We start from the raw sequence: 24,511 nt of genomic DNA on the forward strand, positions 1-24,511 counted from the left end.
AAATAGTGGATTCGGTGAATACCTAGCAGATTTACTAAGCTCGAGTGAAGAATTCGAATGAAAAAAAAATTTGAATTTCGAAGTATTTTTTGGGTACTTCGACCATAGAATGGGTCGAATTTGAACGATTTGAAGTAAAAATCGTTCAACTATTCAACCTTTCGATAGTCAAAGTACTGTCTCTTTAAAAAATACTTCGACTTCATACTTAGCCACTTTAAACCTACCGAGGTTCAATGTTAGCCTATGGGGACCTTCCCCAGCACTTTTCTACGTTTTTTTTTTTTTTGATCGAATAAAAATCCTTGGATCGATTGCTTAAAATCGTTCAAATCGTTCGATTCGAAGGATTTTATCGTTTGATGGAACGATTTTTATTCGATCGTTCGGAGTATTTGCTCTAAATTCCTTCGAATTCGATATTCGAATTGAAGGATTTTTCTTCGATGGTCGAATTTCGAGGGTTAATTGATAAATCTGCCCCCTAATGTTTTTTGAAAGAGTGAAGCTAGAGGTCACCACAAAAAAAAAAGCAAAATTTCGGGTTTTTTTGGTTAAAATGGAGTCTATGGGGCTGATTCACTAAGGGTCGAATATCGAGGGTTAATTAACCCTCGATATTTGACTAGGAATTAAAATCCTTCGACTTCGAATATCGAAGTCGAAGGATTTAGCGCAAATACAGCGATCGTAGGATTATTCCTTCGATCGAACGATTAAATCCTTCGAATCGAACGATTTGAAGGATTTTAATCCAACGATCGAAGGAATATCCCTCCAACAAAAAAACTTAGGAAAGCCTATTGGGGACCTTCCCCATAGGCTAACATTGACTTCGGTAGCTTTTAGCTGCCAAAGTAGGGGGTCAAAGTTTTTTTTAAAGAGACAGTACTTCGACTATCGAATGGTCGAATAGTCAAACGATTTTTAGTTCGAATTCCTTCGATTCAAAGTCGTAGTCGTAGTCGAAGGTCGAAGTAGCCCATTCGATGGTTGAAGTAGCCCAAAAAATACTTCAAAATTCGAAGTTTTTTTACTTCGAATCCTTCACTCGAAGTTAGTGAATCGGCCCCTAAGTGAGATGGGTTTTCCATAATGCGGCGCTTTCTGGATAACGGGTTTCCGAATAACAGATCCCATACCTGTACATGAAAAGTTGCTTCAAATGACATTCCTTTCCTTATCCAAAACTGCATTTTTGTCAGAGTTATTGGCTGGAGTTCCCCTTTATGTTTGTGCCTTGTCCACTGTTTCCGTTTTTGTTTTGCTCCATAACAAGACATGGCGGCGCCGTAGAAATAAATGATCTGATGTTAAATACCCCTGTTCTTTGTCATTTTAATGAAAACAACTGACTGTTGTCTTGAAAAAAAAAAAAAGAAAAATCCGCACATAGCTGCTTTGTTGTTAAAATATGAATATGTAATTAATGTGGTTAAATGAGCTGCAATTAATTAAGTTGTAACGACTTGACATTTGTGAGGAATTAGTTACAGCAGCCATAAATGTTAAATAATTCCCTTTTTATTTCCCTGTTTCGAGGAGCGTTTATAAGACGAGCAGGTAGGATTATCAATGTTAAATGACAAGTCATGTTTCCCACGAAACATGCTTTTTTTTTTGCTTTTTAGACATCAGGGTATAAAAGGAGGTTCTGAGTAGATCAATCACATCTCTCCTGTTCTATAACAAACATATAAAAAACATCGCCTTTCTCTTAGGCCACCACCTCCTCTTTTATTTAAAATGTTAATATTTTAATCTAGTTATGCAAATTTTATGCAACCCTAGTCATGTAATTGAGGCAAAGCTGGGCTCATTAGTGAAGGGGGCAAAGTGTTATCAATTTGAATACTGCTGCGTCCCTTTTGTTTTATGTGTCCCATTGTTAAACAAAAAAGCAGAAGAAAGACAGATGTTATTTGTTCCCTGATTCAATTTTCGGCCATGTTGTGTTTTTAAAGCGATACTGACACTATAAAAATCATAGGAACGTATAAGTAAATGCTGAACCCAGAATAGTTCCCAACAAACCTGCGTTCACGAGACCCTGCTAAATGATCTTCTGTAGCGTTTCAGCGACGCTGGGCTGGGGGCGGAGCGATCCTTCCATAGGCCGATTACAAATGAAAACAGGAATTCAGCCTATGGGAGGATCGCTCCGCCCCCAGCCCAGTGTCGCTGAAGCAACGCGGAAGATCTGTTAGTAGTGTCAGCCGGTTTGCATACAGGTCCACGGGGTTGGGGGGCAGCTTTGCAAGGGGTTTTGCGGGAAACTATTCCGGGTGCAGAATTTACTTGATACTGACACGTTCCTATGATTTTTATAGTGTCAGTATCGCTTTAACTGCAATTTTGCTGCGAGATGCTAATTATGGATAGTATACTTTAAATGAACAGTCACACCAAAAACTGGTGCTCTGCGTTGGTGCAACTGTTGTGTTTACTGCAGATAAGTACTACTATAGTTTATATAAACAAGCTGCTGTGTAGCCATGGGGGCAGACATTCAAGAACAGGATACACAGTAGATAACAGATAAGTACTACTATAGTTTATATAAACAAGCTGCTGTGTAGCCATGGGGGCAGACATTCAAGCACAGGATACACAATAGATAACAGATAAGTACTACTATAGTTTATATAAACAAGCTGCTGTGTAGCCATGGGGGCAGACATTCAAGCACAGGATACACAATAGATAACAGATAAGTACTACTATAGTTTATATAAACATGCTGCTGTGTAGCCATGGGGTCAGCCATTCAAGCACACGATACACAATAGATAACAGATAAGTACTACTATAGTTTATATAAACAAGATGCTGTGTAGCCATGGGGGCAGCCATTCAAGCACAGGATACACAGTAGATAACAGATAAGTACTACTATAGTTTATATAAACAAGCTGCTGTGTAGCCATGGGGGCAGACATTCAAGCACAGGATACACAGTAGATAACAGATAAGTACTACTATAGTTTATATAAACCAGCTGCTGTGTAGCCATGGGGACAGCCATTCAAGCACAGGATACACAGTAGATAACAGATAAGTACTACTATAGTTTATATAAACAAGCTGCTGTGTAGCCATGGGGGCAGCCATTCAAGCACAGGATACACAGTAGATAACAGATAAGTACTACTATAGTTTATATAAACATGCTGCTGTGTAACCATGGGGGCAGCCATTCAAGCACACGATACACAGTAGATAACAGATAAGTACTACTATAGTTTATATAAACAAGATGCTGTGTAGCCATGGGGGCAGCCATTCAAGCACAGGATACACAGTAGATAACAGATAAGTACTACTATAGTTTATATAAACAAGCTGCTGTGTAGCCATGGGGGCAGCCATTCAAACACAGGATACACAGTAGATAACAGATAAGTACTAATATAGTTTATATAAACAAGATGCTGTGTAGCCATGGGGGCAGCCATTCAAGCACAGGATACACAGTAGATAACAGATAAGTACTACTATAGTTTATATAAACAAGCTGCTGTGTAGCCATGGGGGCAGCAATTCAAGCACAGGATACACAGTAGATAACAGATAAGTACTACTATAGTTTATATAAACAAAGCTGCTGTGTAGCCATGGGGGCAGCTATTCAAGCACAGGATACACAGTAGATAACAGATAAGTACTACTATAGTTTATATAAACAAAGCTGCTGTGTAGCCATGGGGGCAGCCATTCAATCACAGGATACACAGTAGATAACAGATAAGTACTACTATAGTTTATATAAACAAGCTGCTGTGTAGCCATGGGGGTAGCCATTCAAGCACAGGATACACAGTAGATAACAGATAAGCACTAATATAGTTTATATAAACAAGATGCTGTGTAGCCATGGGGGCAGCCATTCAAGCACAGGATACACAGTAGATAACAGATAAGTACTACTATAGTTTATATAAACAAGCTGCTGTGTAGCCATGGGGGCAGCAATTCAAGCACAGGATACACAGTAGATAACAGATAAGTACTACTATAGTTTATATAAACAAAGCTGCTGTGTAGCCATGGGGGCAGCTATTCAAGCACAGGATACACAGTAGATAACAGATAAGTACTACTATAGTTTATATAAACAAAGCTGCTGTGTAGCCATGGGGGCAGCCATTCAATCACAGGATACACAGTAGATAACAGATAAGTACTACTATAGTTTATATAAACAAGCTGCTGTGTAGCCATGGGGGTAGCCATTCAAGCACAGGATACACAGTAGATAACAGATAAGCACTACTATAGTTTATATAAAAAAGCTTCTTTGTAGCCATTGGAGCAGCCAACAGGTATTGAAGTCAATGTTGCACCATGCATTAAATAAAATCGCAAGGGCTTGCCCTGCTGAACGCATGTCTTGTGTGCTGGTGATATTCATCATATATTAGACTGGAGGTTACCGATTCCCCCATCACTGATCACCAAGAGGAGAGATTTGGGAACGTAGGGTGTGCGGTTATTTTAAATTTCTTTACACAGTGGAAGTGTGAACTTCCATGGAAGATAAATGGTTCAAACCAAAAAGCTAAAATGTCAGCATGAACCCACTTATTATAAACCATAAAGTTATTATGGATTTGTAGGCAACCTTGCTAAACTTAAAAGGAATCTGCTTAGTGTGCTCAATTCAAGTTGAACTATTAATTATTTGCATTTATACATTTTTCACATCTTATGTCCTGTAATAGCCTGGATGCTGTATCCGAGATCCTTTTATGATTCCATTTTAGGCTAGGGATGCACCGAATCCAGGATTCGGTTCTGGATTCGGCCAGGATTCGGCCTTTTTCAGCAGGATTCGGATTCGGCCGAATCCTTCTGCCCGGCCGAACTGAATCCGAATCTGAATTTGCATATGCAAATTAGGGGCGGGGAGGGCAATCGCATGTCACAAAACAAGGAAGTAGAAAATGTTTTCCCCTTCCAACCTCTAATTTGCATATACAAATTAGGGTTCGGATTCGGTTCGGTATTCGGCCGAATCTTTCACGAAAGATTCGGGGGTTCGGCCGAATCCAAAATAGTGGATTCGGTGCATCCCTATTTTAGGCCACGAAAAGCTTCCCTGGCAACGGTTCCTAGAGAAGACTGCGCTAGTAATGCAATGTTAGCATGGAATAAGATTCATCGGTGTCGGAATGAGAAAAAGCAGGTTGGCAGCAAATGCAGAAACATTAAAGTAATGAGTATTTCACATGGAATGATGGTTTCTATCATCCTGCCGAAATAATTGTCTTAAGACTTCGCGAGAATGATTCTGTGGTCGGTTTAAGTCTTGCCAAATATTTCTTTTGAGGGCCTATAATTTAGATATAATTGTGTTATTCTTACAGTGCTCAATTAGATCGGTTTTTATCATTCTATATTCCAGTTCAGTTCATGGAAAACATCTTTGGTAGAAATAATAAAAAAAATTCTTGGTGGAAAACCTCTACTGCTAAAGCTGCACATTTTCCTTCATTATGTGAAAAAACCTGTTTGCATGGAAGGAGCCGCTGCGATGTGATACAAGAAATAGGATAAACAATACAAGGTTCAGCTTTGCCAAGTCCTACTAATACAGGTATGGGACCTGTTAATCAGAATGCTTAGACCTGGGGTTTTCTGGATAACTGATGTTTCCTTAATTTGGATCTTTATACCTTGGGTCTACTGGAAAATTATCTAAACATGAAATAAACCCAATAGGCTGGTTTTGCTTTCAATAAGGATTAATTGAGTCTTAGGGGCAAATTCACTAAAGGACGTTAATTCGTTGGTGTAGCGCATTTTTGTTAATTCGCCGATTCACTAACGGACGCTGGCGTAACTTCGCTAGTGTTACTTCGCACCCTTACGCCTGGCGAATTTGCGCAACGGACGTAACTACGCAAATTCACTGCCGCACGCATTTTTCTGAACGCTACTTCCTTCACCACCTCACACCAGGTGAAGCGCAATAGAGTAGATAGGGATTGCTTCAAAAAAAGTGAAAAAATTTTCTAAGTCCCAAAAAACGCTGGCATTTTTTCTTTTTTTTATGCATTTTCAAAATGTGTCTGTCCAGCAGAGAGTTACGTGAGAGAAAATGAATCTGTATCTAGGCTAAAATAGTTCATTCATTTCCATCATAACACAATAATATAATTTCTTTTACAATGGGATGGTCGGTTTTTTTGCAGTAGACTTTGGGGAAGCAGCATCTGCCATTAGACTTGTATAGAGAACTGTGCCAGCCATTAATATTAGTAACTTCCTTAAAGGGATCCTGTCATCCGAAAACGTGTTTTTTTGAAAACACATCAGTTAATAGTGCTGCTCCAGCAGAATTCTGCACTGAAATCCATTTCTCAAAAGAGCAAACAGATTTTTTTATATTCAATTTTGAAATCTGACATGGGACTAGACATATTGTCATTTCCCAGCTGCCCCGAGTCATGTGATTTGTGCCTTCACTTTAGGAGAGAAATGCTTTCTGGCAGGCTGCTGTTTTTCCTTCTCAATGTAACTGAATGTGTCTCAGTGGGACATGGGATTTTACTATTGAGTGTAAGTCACATGACTTGGGGCAGCTGGGAAATTGACAATATGTCTAGCCCCATGTCAGATTTCAAAATTAAATATAAAAAAAATCTGTTTTTCTTTTGAGAAATGGATTTCAGTGCAGAATTCTGCTGGAGCAGCACTATTAACTGATTCATTATGAAAAAAAAAAAAAAATTCCCATGACAGTATCCCTTTAATTTTACCTTTGACAACCTGAAAATCATTTGAGTGTAAGTTCAGCTGGCACTGTATGAGTTAGGGGCAGATTTATCGACCATCGAATTGAATTACTTCGAAAATCGAAGTTGAAGTTTTTTTTCATCGAATTTGACCATTTGTGGTCGAAGTAAATTCGTTCAATCGAACGATTCGAAAGATTTCAGCAATTGATAGAACTATTTTTCTTCAACTTTAAAAAACTTAGAAAACTGCCCCAGAAGGTCCCCGTAGGCTAACATAGCACTTCAGCAGGTTTAATTTGGCGAAGTATCAAATTTAACTTTTTTTTTAATGAGACAGTACTCCGTTTAATGAATGGTCGAATATTCAAACTATTTTACTTAGAAAAGAATTCGGAGTTGTACTATCCTATTCGATGGTCAAAGTTTCTAAAAAATTACTTTGAATTTTTAATTTTTTTGAAAATTCCCTCGAATTCACTTCGACCCTTGATAAATCTGCCCCTAAGTGTTGGTATGAAAGTATTATACTGTGAATGCATGTGGGTAGGTACAGGAATTGTGGATGAGGGTATTTAAGGGGCAGATTTATCAAGGGTTGAATTGAAAATTCTAATTTTTAAATTCTAATTTTGAGTTTATTTTAGGTGCAGGTCTATCAAGGGTCGAATTGAAAATTCGAATTTTTAAATTTGAATTTTGAGTTTATTTTAGTGTAATTCGACTAGGGAATAGTCCAAATTCGATTAGAATAAAATTAAATTGAAATTAGAATTTTGAAATTTATCGTGCACTGTCCCTTTACGAATTCAAATTCGACTATTCACCATCTAAAACTTGCCAAATTAGTGTTTTAGCCTATGAGGGACCTCCTGCAATCAATTTGGAGTAATTTGGGTGACTTTTTTTGGTGAAAAAACTTGATTCGAATTTGCAGCTCGATCCTATTCATATGTTTTTAAAAAAAATTTTTTTTTTTTTATATACATTTCAATTGGTCATTTTTTTCAAATTTGAGTTTATGGAAGTTGATGGGAGTTTTTAGAAACTCCCATAAACTTGAAATACGACCCTTGATAAATCTGCCCCTTAATTGTAATTTGACTAGGGAATAGTCCAAATTTGATTCAAATTTTTAAAAAAAAATCTAAATTCGAATTTTGAAATGTACATGTACTGTCCCTTTAATAATTTTAATGAGACTGTTCACCATATAAAACCTGCGGAATTGCTGTTTTAGGCTATAGGGGACCTTCTACAATCAATTTGGAGCCATTTGGTGGACTTTTGATAAAATTCAAGTTTGCAGGTCAATCTTATTCCCGCGAATTTAAAAAAAAAAATATTTTTTAATAAATTTTGCTTTTAGAAACTCTCATAAACTCGAAATTCAACCCTTGATAAATCTGCCCCTAAGTTTAAGTTTTTTTTGGGTTGAATAGGTCCGTTTTCGATCGAATAGGTCCGTATTTAGGCAAATTCGAATCATTCGAATTCAAAGGAATAGCACATTCGATTGAATTTGATTCAAATAGGTTCTAGGAGGTCCCCCATAGGCTAAAACAGCAATTCGGCAGGTTTTAGATGGCAAAAGTTGAATTTTTAAAGAGACAGTAGATGATAAATTTCAATATTCAATTTTTTTTTTAAATTTAAATCGAATTTGGACTATTCCCTAGTTGAAGTACAGAAAAATTTGCTCGGAATTAAAAAAATTTTAATTAGAATTTTCACTTCAACCTTTGATAAATCTGCCCCTTAATTTTGGTTGGTCTTTTTGAATTCGAATTTCAAAGATTTTCAATTTTTTTTCCTTCACAAATTCCCATTGTGAATTATTTAAGCTCAATTTGAATTTTAATTCAAATTAGAATTTTGAGATTTATCAAACCTATACCCTGGGAATAATTTGAATTCGACTGTATACCTTAAACCTGCCAAGTTCATGTATAAGGAGAGATCTAGTCATCAATTTGAAGATGTAAATAGCCTTCCTGAGATTTGAGGGGTTTTTTTTGGAGAAAAAACTTGATTCAAATTTAGTCTAATTTGATTCTAGTTTTTGGCTCGATAATATTCGTTCAATATTAAATTTTTTTGTTAAATAACCTCCCAATTGAATTTCAAGTATATTTAAATGTATTAGAGTTAAAAAAAAACTGAATCTGAAATTTGACCTTTGATAAATAGGTCTCTAACTGTTCCTTCACTTGGCATTGCAGTGAGTAGGCACATTTCTCTTCTCTGTGCAGCTTCACGGTTAATATCTTACTCTCAGTTTATAACTGTAAAAATACCCTTGGGGTGTTCTTTTTCCACCAAAAAGGGAAGAGAAATATTTGCAATCATTTCATTTTCTTGCTCTCTTTTGCAGCTGATTTATCTCAGGATGCAGCCAACCATCTAGCTAAGATAAAGCAAGTCTTCGTGCCTTAGCGGGATTCTGTTCTGATTTGGCTCTTAAAAGATAGCCTGGGAGGAAACTCCAAGACCATAATGATTGCCAGTAAGAATTTCAATTTCCTCTAGTTCTTATCTAACTTTTGGAGGCTTACTGCTGAATTCACCCAATGACAGATTTGTTTACTTGCCTTTGAAAATTTTTGCTGAAAACATTCAATAATGTCCGATCCTATATGGTCTCAAAATGCCGGCGTGATCTGAGGATATTAGGGTCCTTCTGGCAAACATCTGAAGAAATGCCCAAATAATTAAAAAATTAGACAATCGAGCAAAACAAGGCATTCATTTCCAAAATGGTATTTTTTCCAGCTCATGTTGGTACAGGAATGGGACCTGTTATCCAGAATGCTTGGGATTTTCTGGATTACAGGTATTTCCGTTATTTGGATCTTCACACTTTAAGGGGCAGATTTATCAAGGGTCGAATTCAAAATTCAAAATTGGAATTTTCAAATATTTTTATGGTCAAAACTGTCAAATTTGACTAGGGAGTTATTCTAATTCGATTTTGATTTTCAAGATTTTCAAGATTTATTATACTCTAGCCTTTAAGATCTCAAATTCAACTATTAGCCACCTAAAACCTGAATTAGGGTCATATTTATCAAGGGCCAAATTAAAAAAAAACCTTCAAAATTAGAATTCAAAAAGACCAACTGAAATTAAGTCAAAGGTTTTTTTTGGTCAAATAGATCTGTTTTTGATCTAATAAATCCGTATTCTGCCAAATTAGAATCATACGAATTGAAGGAATCGAAGGAATAGTGCATTCGATTGAACTTGATAAGAATTTTTTCCCCAAAAAACCATAGGTTTTTCAAAGTCCACCAGTTGAATCCAAATAGGTTCTAGAAGGTCCCCCATAGGCTAAAACTGCAATTCAGCAGGTTTTAGAGGCGAATGGTCGAAGTTGAATTTTTAAAGAGACAGTACATGATAAATTTTGATATTCTAATTTTTGATTTTTTTTCAAGTTCGAATTGAATTTGGTCTATTCCCTAGTCGAAGTACACAAAAAATAGCTCAAAAATCAAATTATTTATATTCGAAAATTCACCTCGACCTTTGATAATTCTGCAGTCGATGGGAGAGGTCCTTGGGTACATTTGGAGTTGTTTGCAGCCTTCCTGACATTCTGAGAAACAACTCAAATGGAGTTTTTAAAATTCGCATCAAATTAGATTCCAATTTGATTAGAGTTTTCAGGTCCGAGTTTAAAAAAAAATTGATTTTATTAATAAATTTAGATTTGTTAAATTTCAAATGTATGGGAGTTAGGGGAGTTTTTATCGATGTGCCTCCCTGTCTACTAGAAAATCATGTAAACATTAAATAGGCTGGTTCTTCCAATAAGGATTCATTTTATCTTAGTTGGGATCAAGTACAAGCTGTTTTATTATTACACAGAAAAAGGAAATCATTTTTACATATTTGGATTCTTTGATTATAATGAAGTCTATGGGAGACAGCCTTTCCGTAATTCAGAGCTTTTTCGGATAACGGATCCCTTACCTGTAGTTGAGATCAAGTACAAAGTACAGGTATGGGACCTGTTATCCGGAAAGCCCCGGGTCCTGAGCATTCTGAATAATGGATCTTTCAGTAATTTGGATCTTCATACCTTAAAGTGGACCTGTCACCCAGACACAAAAATCTGTATAATAAAAGTCCTTTTCAAATTAAACATGAAATCCAATTTATATTTTTTATTAAAGCATTCATAGCTGATGTAAGCTCATTTAAAAATCTCAGCTGTCAATCAATTTTTGTCTGCCCCTCCTCTATTCCTTAGGCAATTACTTTCACTTTCCATTCAGCACTTCCTACATGTCACTGCTCTCCCCACATTCCCCCGTTCTCTTCACCATTTAATTGTGTAGCCAGGACATGGGGATGGACATCAGCTCCCCCATTCTGGTGCACAAACAAGATTCTGAGATGATACAAGACTTGTCTCAAAAAAACAGTGTCCCACAAAATGGCTGCTGCCCAGTGGCGGAACTACCGGGGGAGCAGGGGGTCCGTGCGCCATATACAAATGCGGCCGTACGGAGGGGGCGGGGCCCGGCTGCGCGTCACGCACCAGGGCCCGCCCCCTCTAGGATCACTACTGCTGCTGCCTGCTTGCTATAATTTTGAAATCCCAGACTGAAGGAAACAAGATTCAAATAATTTATATAGTGTAATTAAAGTTCATTTTGCTTGACTAATGTGATAAAATAGGATTTTGAATAATTTTTTTGGGTGACGGGTCCTCTTTAAGGGGCAGATTTATCAAGGGTAGAATTTCGAATTTCAAAAACGTTGAAATTCGAATTCAAAAAGTAATTAAATTTAAGGTTTTTTTGGCCGAATAAGTACATTTCGATCGAATTCTGTTCAAAGTTTTTCCAAGAAAAAACAGGCGAATACATTTTCAAAACTGGTGTGAAAATTCGGCAAATTGTAGACATGCTACACGTTGCACGTTAACATTATGTGGATGCCGACTAACGCCGGCGTCAAAATTTATGCGATCGGCAAAGTTCATGTTTTCGCGTGTTTTCGAGTTTTTCCGTGTGTCGTGTATTTCGTGGGAAATTTGCGTATTTTTCAGCGAAAAGTGATGAATTCGCCCATCACTACGCATATATCACTCTCTACATCACACTAAAAGTTAATTTAAAGGTGAACGACCCCTTTAAATAGAAGGCCCAAATGACATAGTAAAATATACAAGCACACATTCAAAGACTTTGTTTTTGTGGCCCTTTAATTCTGATACTGGAGAGAATTCCGTGGAGTTACAATAATACCTTGAACAGACAGAAGACAACCCTGAGAGTGAAATCAGGTGAAACTTCTATAGAGGCTGAACTGTTGAGATAAGCAATGGGCAGGCTAAAGAGGCCAGTGGGCTTCTTATCTACCATCAAACTTGTCTATGTTTCTAGGTTACACATTCAAATCATTTATTTGCCTTTTAAATTACAAACCACGTTCCTGCTCATTGAAGCCCGAGGTGCTGAATAATTTGTCTTTGAATTCTTTCTTCACAGCTATTTCGCCTGCTGATATCAATTATGGAGAAACCTTGCGTACACTTCGCTATGCAAATGAGCCAAAAACATCATCAACAAGCCCGCCATTAATGACGATGCTAATGTCAAGCTAATTCGTGAGCTTCCAGCCGAAATAACTCGCTTGAAAGCTCTGCTTGCTCGAGGGAATCAGGTTAGTGCTTTTCATTTTCAACTTATAATTAACTTTCTTTGAGTAACGGCATCTGTTTCAGGCTCTTAATACGATCATTATCACTTGTTTGATTTAGACGGAGCACGCGCCTCTTTGATAAATAAGACAGCAACAAGACTCTAATAAGCCACTTACTAAGCCTTTCTGTTGTTCATATCCAGTTGCAAGCTGACAGAAGCCCCCATTGTTTGTCAGATGCAGCAAAAACAACATTGCTTTTGTCATTTCATTAAAAAAATTGATTTATAAATACATGTAATGAAACACAAGTTAAAGGCATACTGTCATGGTTAAAAAAAAAAATTCAAAGCACATCAGAATTCTGCACTGAAATCCGTTTCTCAAAAGAGCAAAAAGATTTATTTTTTTTTAATTTCATTTTGAAATCTGACATGGGGCTAGACATATTGTCAGTTTCCCAGGTGCCTCCAGTCATGTGATTTTTGCTCTGATAAACTTCAATCACTCTTTACTGCTGAAGTAATATTCTGGAGAGAAAGAGAGACCCTAAAGATTGCACCACCCCATTCAGGATTAAGTAATTCCCTTGAACAAATTAAAAATAAAACGTAACTTTTATTGTTAGAAAGTTAAAAATAATGTCCAGGAATTTAGCAAATTATTAAAATTACAATTAGGACACAGGTTAATTCAGGGCTAAATATTGAGGTGTAAGCTGCCATCTGAGGGGTTAATCTGATCGGTATTGACACCCTGCCTGAAATGTCCCCTCGCCAGGATCAACTAGTGCCCTGTTATGAACTTGGAGCAGCCCGTGTAGACCAGCAAACTCAACCCCAACTGCCCCCAGGAGCCTGCATTCGGGTCGGTTTGGCTGAGTTGAGAGACCCAGAAGTGCAGCCGCACTTACCTAGTGTGCCTAAATCAGAGGCATTCTGTTCTCTCTCCCACAGAGCCAGTTATGCCGTGCTTCTACCCCGTACCAGCCCCCCCCATTAGTGGGTCAGCCCCGCGGTGTCGGCTTTTGAGGACAAACCCTGCCTAATTGAGCTAAAAAGAATCAAGCACCTGACACACGTTTCGTTCTCTCGGCGAGCTTTGTCAAAGGCATAATGTGGCGCGGCCGAGACTGCAGGTATAAATAGGCGCACATTCAGCGTCATATAGTTGTCAGCCAATGGGGAAGCCACAGCTGGAGCCAAGGGATGGGTTAGTCACCCCCATTAATTCTTACCAAGCTGTGTTCTCTTGAGGATATGTTGAAAAGCAACAATGTTGTACATACCTTGTGATAAAGCAGTATATTGTGTAACAAATATATCAATGTTGTGCGACAAGAATGAATACATATGTCTTGTGTAACAGTAATAACCAAGGCAGCACAAAAGTTAAGAGATGGAGTTTCATTGCAGAGAGGATTTTATTACAAAAATATAGGTTCCCCAGAAACCAACTGATATGAAAATAATAAATATATAATGCGTGCTAAAAATGAATGAACATATGATATGTGTATGGGGATCATTAGGGATCATCTATATTTAATTGTCTGATCTTAATTGCCAGACAATTCAAACTACATTCAAAATGATACTTTTGTTTAGACCAGGGATTCCCAACCTTTCCAGGGATGGGCGAATTTGACCCGTTTCGCTTCGCCAAAAATTCGCCGCCGGCGAAATGTCGCAGATGCCCATTAAAGTCTATGGGCGTCAAAAAAATTTCGTTGCGTGGCGAAACTGTTTTGACACGCGTCTTTTTGTTTTGACGCACGCTGCCATACGAGTCTATGGGCGTAATTTTTTCGGCGAAACGAGGCGAAAAAATTCGCCCATCCCTATTTAGAACCCGTGAGCAACATTCAGAAGTAAAAGGAGCTGGGGAGCAACACTAACATGAAAAATGGTCCTGGTTGCCAAATAACGGCTATGATTGGCCATTTAGTAGCCCCTATGTGGATTGTCAAACTACATTGAGGCTCTGTTTGGTAGTGCAACTTGTTTTTATGCAGCCAAAACTTGCCTCCAAGTCTGGAATTCAAAAAAACTCAAAAATAAGCACCTGCTTTGAGGCCACTGGGAGCAACATCCAAGAGGTTGGAAAGCAACATGTTCCTCACGAGCTACTGGTTGGGGGTCACTGGTTTAGCCCATTAGGGATTAAAAATCCATTCAATCTCCTTGGCTGAGAGAGTTGATTCTAGGTCTCTGATTCCTAAGGATGTTTTGGATAAGCCAGTGGCTTTTAATCCTTTGCTGGAATTATTATGATGTTCAAAAAAGTGTCTACTTTCTGGGGGCAATTTCTTTTTTGATTCAATCCATTCTGGTGCATTATTGACGATGGCTACACGTTCTAAGATCCTTTTCTTGAGAGCACGATTGGTCCTCCCAATATAGATCTAGTCTGCAATATACTGTAGATTACACAGTCTGTGTTGCAGTTAAAATTGTGGATGATATTGTGTTGTTTGCCAAATCTATCTATAACAGATGATTGGTTAAACATGTAGCCACATGCCCTACATTTTCCACAAGGTGCCCTACGGCAGCATATTGATGGACGTGGTCCCTGCGTGTTGATTTATTGACTTGTTTAGTATAGTGACTTCTTACCAAACAGTCACAAAGATTGGGTGCCCTACGGCAGAATGTTGATGGATGTGGTCCCAGTAATGCAGCCAGGGTTGGATCAGTTAATAGTATATGCCAATATTTTTTCAGTACTGAATTGATCATTGGCCATTGCTTACAATAAGTACCAATGAACCCAACTGGTTGTGGGTCCATGCTGCTATTACCCTTGGATTTCTTAAACAAGTTGTCCCTTGGAGTCACAAGGGCCCTTGAATAAACTTTGCGGATCAAAGTGCGGGAATAACCTCTTGCATTCAAATGTTCTGTGAGTTCCGCAGATCGTTTTTTAAAAGTGGCAAAATCAGAGCAGTTGCGTCGGAGTCTTATAAACTCCCCCACTGGAAAACCTCTTTTAGTGGATATTGAGTGGTGGCTCTGGAAATGTAGGATAGATCTGGTGGCCATGGCTTGATAAATCTGTTGAAATGGTGCCATCCTCATTCACTATGATGGTCACTTATACTGTGTGTTAACCTGACATTGAGGTCGTTGTCATTAAGTGACTTGAGAAATTCATTCAACAATTCACGGTCCCCTGTCCAGAAAAACATAAGATCGTAAAGATACCAAGCTGATATATATTGGCTGTAATGAGACATTAAGGGGCACATTTACTAAGCTCGAGTGAAGGATTAGAATGAAAAAAACTTCGAATTTCGAAGTTTGTTTTTGGCTACTTCGACCATCGAATTGGCTACTTCGACCTTCGACTACGACTTCAAATCGAACTATTCGAACCAAAAATCGTTTGACTATTCGACCATTCGATAGTCGAAGTACTGTCTCTTTAAAAAAAACTTTGACTGCCTACTTCACCACCTAAAACCTACCGAGCACCAATGTTAGCCTATGGGGACCTTCCCCATAAGCTTTCTAAGCAATTTCTGATTGAAGGAAAATCGTTAGATCGATGGATTCAAATCCTTAGAATCGTTCGATCGACCGATTTTTCCTTCAAGTAAATGTGGTAAATCCTTCGACTTCGATATTCGAAGTTGAAGGATTTTACTTCGATGGTCGAATATGGAGGGTTAATTTACCCTCCATATTTGACCCTTAGTAAATGTGCCCCTATGTTACCAAAAACCCAATAGGCTTCCCACCAACCCATAAAGAGGTTTGCATAGGTGGGTGCAAATGCAGCCCCCATTGCTACACCTCTAGTTTGTAAGTAATATTTATCATGGAAGACAAAAAAGTTATGGTTTAAACAGAATTCAAGTAGATCCGCCATGAAATCTATAAATTGGCTGTCCCGGTTGCTTTCAGTCTCCATAAAATATCTTGCAGCCCGTAGACCATGTTTATGCGAAATGGACTCTTTCCACTTACCTCATCTAAAAAAGAAATGCACATTCGATTGAATTTGATTCAAAGTTTTTCCGAATAAAAAACCTTTGATTTTTCAAAGTCCATCAATTGACTCCAAATAGGTTCTAGGTACTAAAACAGCAATTCGGCAGGTTTTAGATGGAGAATGGTCGTAGTCGAATTTTTAAAGAGACAGTACATGATTAATTTCGATATTCGACTTTTCGAATTTTTTTCAAATTCTCAGAATATCCCTCTCTACTCATACTAACAGTTAATGCAAAGGTGAACAACCCCTTTAACCTAAAATGTGTTTTCTAGTGCAAACAACTCAACCATTTGTCAGTCGTACATTGTAGCCTTTTCGTGATGTCTCCACTTTACAAGTAACTCTTTCCGAAAATCCAAGATGACACCTGGGAGCCGATTCACTAACTTCGAGTGAAGGATTCAAAGGTAATTCGAATTTCGAAGGTTTTTTTGGGCTACTTCGACCATCGAATGGGCTACTTCGACCTACAACTACGACTTCGAATCGAAGGATTCGTAGTAAAAATCATTCGACTATTCGACCATTCGATAGTCGAAGTACTGTCTCTTTAAAAAAAACTTCGACCCCCTAGTTCGCCATCTAAAAGCTACCGAACTCAATGTTAGCCTATGGGGAAGGTCCCCATAGGCTTGTCTAACTTTTTTGATTGAAGGATATTCCTTCGATCGTTGGATTAAAATCCTTCGAATCGTTTGATTCGAAGCATTTTATCGTTCGATTGAAGGAATTATCCTTCGATCGTTCGATCGAAATATCTGCGCTAAATCCTTCGACTTTGATATTCGAAGTCAATGGATTTTAATTCCTAGTCGAATATCGAGGGTTAATTAACCCTCGATATTCGACCCTTTGTGAATCGGCCCCCTGATGTGTCTCAGCGTGTGCGTTCCACTGTGTAGCGCAAAACTCAGAATTTGCTCACACCGAATCTCAGCATTTAACCGATTTTCACAGTTTCACGATTTCACGACTCACAGAGTCCCGGTAGCGTGCCGATTTTTACGATTTTGGGGTAAATTCTCCAACAATGTAATTTTAACCTTAGGATTGACGCACCACCTAGATACCTCTAGAATACAATGTTCCCTCAGATAACGTTTAACAGCTTGATAATTAAAGGTCATTTGGTTTATGAAGAGCCATCAAGTAAAAGATTGCCGACGTGTGCTTATTTGTGATTACTCTGCAGGTGCAAATCAAGGTAAAAAAAAACGACTTTTAATAGAATTAGCTGGAAGTATAGCAGTACAATCCGCATATATTTATATAGAACAATACAGGTTCTGTTATCTGTTATCTTTTAATATTTTATCTTTTAATTCTGTTATCCAGAGTGTTCGGGACCTGGGGTTTTCCGGATAACGTATCTTTCCGTAATTTGGATCTTCATACCTTAAGTCTACTAGAAAATCATATAAACATGAAATAAAGCCAATAGGCTGGTTTTGCCTCCAATAAGGATTAATTATATCTTAGTTGGGATCAAGTACAAGCGACTGTTTTATTATTACACAGAAAAAGGAAATCATTTTTAAAAATGTGGATTATTTTATTATAATGGAGTCTATGGGAGACGGCCTTTCCGTAATTTGTAACTTTCTGGATAAAGGGTTTCCTGATAATGGATCTATACCTGTATCAATAAGACAGCATGGCTGAACAGTAATGTATGTAAATGCATGCAAATTGGTACTTAAAGGGATTCTGTCATGATTTTTATGATGTAGTTTTTATTTCTAAATGACCCTGTTTACGCTGCAAATAATTCACTGTACAATATAAAATGTCATTCCTGAAGCAGCAAGTGTATTTAGTTGTAATATTGGTGTGTAGGTGCATCTCAGCTCATTTTGCCTGGTCATGTGATTTCAGAAAGAGCCAGCACTTTAGGATAGAACTGCTTTCTGGCAGCCTGTTGTTTCTCCTACTCAATGTAACTGAATGTGTCTCAGTGGGACCTGGATTTTACTATTGAGTGTTGTTCTTAGATCTACCAGGCAGCTGTTATCTTGTGTTAGGGAGCTGCTATCTGGTTACCTTCCCATTGTTCTGTTGATAGGCTGCTGGGGGGGGATATCACTCCAACTTGCAGTACAGCAGTAAAGAGTGACTGAAGTTTATCAGAGCACAAGTCACATGACTGGAGGCAGCTGGGAAACTGAGAATATGTCTTGCCCCATGTCAGATTTCAAAATTAAATATAAAAAAATCTGTTTGCTCTTTAGAGAAACGGATTTCAGTGCAGAATTCTGCTGGAGCAGCACTATTAACTGATGTGTTTTGAAAAAAAAAAAGTTTTTCCCATGACAGTCTCCCTTTAACAGAAATCATGGCCATAGCAAATGTATAGAAATATGTTTATGAACAAGACCCTCTGTGCGAACATTTTCATAGAAATTAAATGAAGCAACATTTTAAAATGTTCTTTCATCACATTTATTATTAACCCCATTTTTTCACTGTGAAAGTGCAGTCGTGTATTCGCAAAGCTTCTAGGAAAGCCCCAAAAGCCAGAGCAAACATTATTGGTTCCACGACATCCTGAATAATGTATGGCTCTATTTACTAAGGTTCAGCATTTTATAAGCGACTGCTTGGAGAGAGATAAAAAATGATTTATTATGAAGTATGCCTACCAAGTTCATTGCACATTTGCATGGGAAATCATTCTGATGAGACTTATTTTCTACACACATGTTACCAATACCAAGCAGCTGTGATTTAAAGGGAAAGTAAATACTTTTAGAAATACAATTTATTGTTATCTTAATTTAACTCAATAAGTCTTTAATAGGCAGTAATATATCATGAATTTGGTCTCTTGTATCTTTTATTCTGGTCTGCAGTTCCAATTGGGCCAATAAATCGCCTACAACCCTGCTTGGCTCATCACTTCCCTCTCACATGACTCTATACGGCTCCGATTATGACTAATGTATTTGTCCTTGTTATTTTCAATTTGCTGCTTTAGGTGCAATTGTAGGGAGAGCATCTACAAAGCTCCATGACACCAAGGGGCAGGTTTATCAAAGGTCGAGGTAAATTTTCTAATGAAAAAAATTCTTTCCAAATTTTGAGCTATTTTTTGTGTACCGTATATACTCGAGTATAAGCCGTTCCGAGTATAAGCCGAGGTACCTAATTTTACCTCCAAAAACTGGGAAAGCTTATTGACTCGAGTATAAGCCTAGGGTGAGAAATGCAGCAGCTTCTGGTAAGTTTCAATCAAAAAATTGAGGGTTTCTGCTCCCATTGGAGGTGCCGGCGTCTCGTTTTTGGATGTCGGCGACCATTCTTGGACGCCGGCGAATATTCTTGGAGACTATTCTTGGACGCCGGCAACTATTCTTGGAAGCCTGCGACTATTCTTGGAAGCCTGCGACTATTCTTGGAAGCCTGCGACTATTCTTAGGCGCCGGCGACCGTTTTTGCGCTTGACCCGAGTATAAGCCGAGGTTGAGTTTTTCAGCATATTTTGAGGGCTGAAAAACTCGGCTTATACTCGAGTATATACGGTACTTCGAATTTGATTTAAATTTGAAAAAAAAATCAAAAATTTTGAATATCGAAATTTATCATGTACTGTCTCTTCGACTTCGACCATTCGCCATCTAAAACCTGGCGAATCACTGTTTTAGTCTATTTGATCGAAATTTATTAATACATTTTTAAAACTCTAACGAATTTAAAAACCCGGGAACTCAATTGAATGCGCTATTCCTTCGATTCGTATGATTTCAATTCAGCCGAATACGGATCTCTTCGGATCTCTTTCGGTTGGACTTTTTGAATTTGAATTTCGAAGTTTTTTCAATTCGAAATTCGACCCTTGATAAGGTGAAAATTCTAATTTTCTATTTTTTTTTTTGGGTCAAAACTCTCAAATTCGATTTGTGAATTATCCAAACTCGATTTGAGTTTTAATTCGAATTTTGAGACTTATCATACTCTGACCCTTTAAGAACTCGCAATTCGACTATTGGCCTCTTAAATCCTGCCGAATTACTGTATAAGTCAGTGAGTGAGGTCCAGAACAAAAAAACAAATCGAGTTTTTATAATTCGAACCGAAATTGGATTCGAGTTTCCGGGTTGTTTAAATTCGTTCGAGTTTTAAAAATTTGATTTTATTAATAAATTTGAACTAGTCGAATTTCGAATTTATGGAAGTTTAGGGGACATTGTCTATGACTAATAAACAGTTTCTTTGTTTGCACCATAAGAACCTCCTGGCGACCAATCATTTTTTATTCACAGTAGCCTGAGTGTTGTAGTTGCACTGCACCTTAAAGGGATAGCTTCCATTTAGTGAAGGCCCTGATCCTGATGTGTGAGTCCAATGTAACCAATGCCCATACCAATAGCTGGACACTTTAACTATCTGTGGTCTGGATAGATTGGCGTTATCTCACATGAATTCAAAATTCGACCCTTGATAAATGTGTCTCCCCGGGTCATTTACATCTGCGAGTGCAGTGAGCAAAGTGCATTTAATCAAAGTTCGGATTCATATGTTTACCACCATTTTGCTAAAATTCATAAATTAGAATTAGGGTTCCCAAAACGCAAATGTTCAATATTTATTTAGTGTAAAATGAATGTAAAACGTCAACATCTATAAGCTTTCAAGTTCATGTAAAAGCTTTGTCATTATTTCAATTCAAGTTTTTTTGTACATTTTGTATACATTTGTAGACTCATTAATGAGTTATTAGACTATCGGGCATATTTATCAAGGGTCGAATTTCGAATTGAAAAAAACTTCAAAATTCTAATTCAAAAAGACCAACCAAAATTAAGTCAAAGTTTTTTTTTTTGGTCAAATAGTTCTGTTTTCGATCGAATAGGTGCGTATTTGGCCGAATTCGAATCATACGAATCAAAGGAATAGCGCATTAGAGCGAATTCAATTCAAAAATTTTCCGCCAAAAAAACGTTGATTTTTCAAAGTCCACCAATTGACTCCAAGTAGGTTCTAGGAGGTCCCCCATAGGCTAGAACAGCAATTCAGCAGATTTTAGATGAATTGTCAAAGTCGAATTTTTAAAGAGACAGTGCAGATAAATTTTGATATTCAAATTTTCTAATTTTTTTTAAAATTCAAATCGAATTTGGACTATTCCCTAGTCGAAGTGCACAAAAATAGCTTAAAATTTGTTTTTTGTTTTTTTCATTCGAAAATTCACCTCGACCTTTGATAAATCTGCCCCTACATGATACTGGTGATAATGGTATTAGTAAAGTACAAGCCAGATGTAATCCAGTAGATAGAATTAAAAGGTTGATGCAATGAAGTGCTGATCCAGTATGGAATTCTAAATGTTGTTTATTATGGTGTGACATACAGAGGCATTTATATACTGATATTATTCATGGCTTTCATGGTGCAGGTGATTTATTCACAAACTGCTACACAGGGTTACACACAGCAAATGGCAAGCACTTTAATATTTGACAGGTTTAAAACATAAACAAATCAAGAAAATGGAACAATAAACATTTCAGTTTGTCTGGTAGAAATTCATACATGGAAAAGACTCCACTTTAACCCTTTAAGTTCTCACTGTAGGCTCTACAGCCCTGGCATAACAGTACCATGTGCAGATAATATACTGTAGACTTGGAATTCTTTTTTGATTCAAACCAGTGGCACTGTCAGTGAAGTATCTGTAATCTTTCATTATTTTAAGTGAAGGAAGAAAATAGAAATAAAGGAAGCACAAAGAAAGAGAAGTTAAGTATAAAGATATAAAAAAAATAACCTTGTGAAACATTGAGAGTTATTCATTGGGGTCTTCTCATACTATTGAAACAAATCGCTTTACTTCTGAAGGCCTATTTATCAAAATTTGTATTTGTGAGTTTATTTCTATTAGAAAAACCTCACTATTTAAAAAAGCTTGAATACAATCATGAAAAAAATGCAATTACATAGAATTTTTTGAGTTTATAGGTTTAGAAAGCTCAAATTTTGAACCTGAAATTTTGCCCAGGACACCTCCCATTGACATTTACATGAACTCGCCAGCTTTTAGGTGCCGTTTTTTTACAGCAAGGATGTTTGTTTTTGCTAAATAAATACCAGACATTTAGGAGCAGATTTATCAAAGGTCGCGGTGAATTTTCGAATGAAAAAAATTTGAATTTCAAGCTATTTTTTGTGTATTTCGACTAGGGAATAGTCCAAATTTGATTCAAATTTGAAAAAAATTCTAAAATTAGAATATCGAAATTTATCATGTACTGTCTCTGTAAAAATTTGACTTCAACCATTCGCCATCTAAAACCTGCCAAATTGCTGTTTTAGCCTATGGGGGACCTCCCAGAACCTATCAAAAAAAAAAAATCAAAGTTTTTTTGGGGAAAAACTTTGAATTGAATTCTGTCGAATGTGCTATTCCTTTGATTCGTATGATTCCAATTCGGCCGAATATGGACCTATTCGATCAAAACGGACCTATTTGACCAAAAAAAATGTTGACTTAATTTCGGTTGGTCTTTTTGAATTCGAATTTCGAAGTTTTTTCAATTTGAAATTCAACCCTTGATAAATGGGCATATTTATCAAGGGTCGAATTTCGAATTGAAAAAACTTAAAAAGTTTTTTTTTGCTAGAATAGGTCAGTTTTCGATCAAATAGGTCCATATTTCCTTTTTCTCTGTAGTAATAAAACAGTAGCTTGTACTTCATCCAAACTAAGATATAATTCATCCTTATTGGAAGCAACACCAGCCTGTTGGGTTTATTTAATGTTTACATGATTTTCTAGTAGACTTAAGGTATGAAGATCCAAATTATGGAAAGATCTATTATCAGGAAAACCCCAGGTGCGGGGCATTCTGGATAACAGGTCCCATCCCTGTATGAGCTTGTATCATCTTTCCTTATGGTTCTGGATATGACATGGGGAGGTACATTTATCAAAGGTTGAATTTTGAATTCATGTGAATTTTAACTAATGAATTTAAATATACGTTGACTTATTCATGATCTTGGTGGGGTTTAGGTGGCAAATAGTCAAATTCTAATTTTTAAAGGGGCAAGGTTTGATAAATCTTCAAATTGAGTTTGGATTATTCACAATTCGAATTTGAAAGTTTTGACCATAAAAAAAAAAATCAAAAATAAGAATTTTCAATTTGACCCCTAATAAATCTGCCCCTTATATTGAGTTTATGTAGAATGGCCCTATGTGTTCTTGCTGATTACACTGTTATATTGGTTTGTGTGTTGTCCTCTCAAATTCTAAAGTCTCAGTTCACACGTTCTTTATTTCTCATGGTCTATTCATTTATACAACATACCTGGCTCAGTGTTCCGACGCTCCAGAGAGTTTGTTCTGTGAGCCAGGTTTGTGATTATCTGCTGTTTCTATAAATGACTCATGACGGAGCAGTAAATGAGCGTTGCTCGTTGAACATTCTCATCCCCTGGTTTTTTCCCCTCTTCTTTCCGAAATGTTTCTCACCTTTTTTTGCTTTACAAAAGATACACTGATTGTATGAACCCCGTTGGCAACTTTCTCACGGTAAATCAAAACAAGTTATTCAGCTGAAACACGAGTAAGATAAAGGCAGACAAGCAAATGTAGATTGCAGCTTCGATTGGAGACGTAGAGTAGTAATTAGCAGAAAGCCCGTGTTAAGAAAGTACAACGGGATATTTACAGGTTACAATCAGAATAGATTTTTCTTCCATTGTAAAAAGCATTCTGCTCTGCCATTTTTAGCAAACGCCATAATTTTGTTTTATTTTTTCAGCGCTGAAGATCGATTATACCGCCATAGTGGGTCTATTCAGTATAAAACAGCGAACACATTTTCCATTCTAAACGTAGATTAAGGTACAGTCAGTTTCAGTTTGGTTGCTATAATAAATTACCAAACCATCTCCATTTCTGAAAGCTTTTTCCAGTTTGTGGTGATACGTGAACCCAATTTGTGTGAGATAATGAAAAAAGTATCCGAGCATTCTTTTTCCACTAGGAAACTAAAATGACTTTCTGGCTTCTTTGTCTCCAACCAATTTCCCTAATCCCAGTTTGTTAGCTGCCATGAAAAGTCTGAAATTAGTAGGCAAGTTTCGCTCCTTGTTGAATAGTTTGATAGTGTTGGATT

The 24,511-nt window shown here is 37.2% G+C and overlaps 1 pseudogene; it reads left to right on the forward strand.

Annotated features, from left to right (window-relative positions):
• Positions 1-6,065: 6,065 nt before the first annotated feature.
• Positions 6,066-24,511, forward strand: part of LOC108717372 — a 61,254-nt pseudogene continuing 42,808 nt past the window's right edge.

Source organism: Xenopus laevis, chromosome 5S (genome assembly GCF_017654675.1).
Source record: "Xenopus laevis strain J_2021 chromosome 5S, Xenopus_laevis_v10.1, whole genome shotgun sequence".
Lineage (NCBI taxonomy): Eukaryota > Metazoa > Chordata > Amphibia > Anura > Pipidae > Xenopus > Xenopus laevis.